The 625-nt window shown below is 33.6% G+C and overlaps 1 non-coding gene across 1 annotated transcript; it reads left to right on the forward strand.

Annotated features, from left to right (window-relative positions):
* The first annotated feature begins 9 nt into the window (after window positions 1–9).
* On the forward strand, window positions 10–91 carry Trnal-aag. Its single transcript has one exon. It is a non-coding gene; the product is annotated as a tRNA-Leu (tRNA).
* The last annotated feature ends 534 nt before the right edge of the window (window positions 92–625 follow it).

Here is a 625-nt window from a genome sequence, read left to right on the forward strand (position 1 = left end):
GTTTTTATAGGTAGCGTGGCCGAGCGGTCTAAGGCGCTGGTTTAAGGCACCAGTCTCTTCGGAGGCGTGGGTTCGAATCCCACCGCTGCCAGTAATTTTTTTTTTCCAGAGGTTAAACTTGATCTATGTTATAACATGAGTCAAATCTTACAATACATATAGTCCTCTAGAATCGGTTACTCTAGTATTTTATCATTCTGATGTAGCTATACTGTTTCTAGCTTGTACAAAGAATCCTTTGCATATTTTTATAGTCTGATAACCTACGAATTTGGAAAGCATTCGGTTTTGAGAGACATTGGATAGATTTGATTTTTAAGTATATATTAGTAGGTATAAAACTCATTTATATGATGAGAGTAAAAGAGGGAAATGAAATGTGGATGTTGTATCCGTAGACTTTTACTCAATTTTTCAAAGGCATTAAGTAACAAGGAAAGAAACTTTAAATCTATATACGTGGAAATTAAGCTTCTTTAGAACTGTATTGGCAATCAAATTATACCAAAAGAAGTGAAACATATCCCTACATTGAAAAAAATGTCTGTATTGTCATCTCCAACTGAAATAACGGCAAATAATTTCATAAGCATGGTGGAGCGTAAAAATTAAGAAATAAAAGAAA

This window comes from Penaeus monodon, chromosome 27 (genome assembly GCF_015228065.2).
Source record: "Penaeus monodon isolate SGIC_2016 chromosome 27, NSTDA_Pmon_1, whole genome shotgun sequence".
NCBI classification, from domain to species: Eukaryota; Metazoa; Arthropoda; class Malacostraca; order Decapoda; family Penaeidae; genus Penaeus; species Penaeus monodon.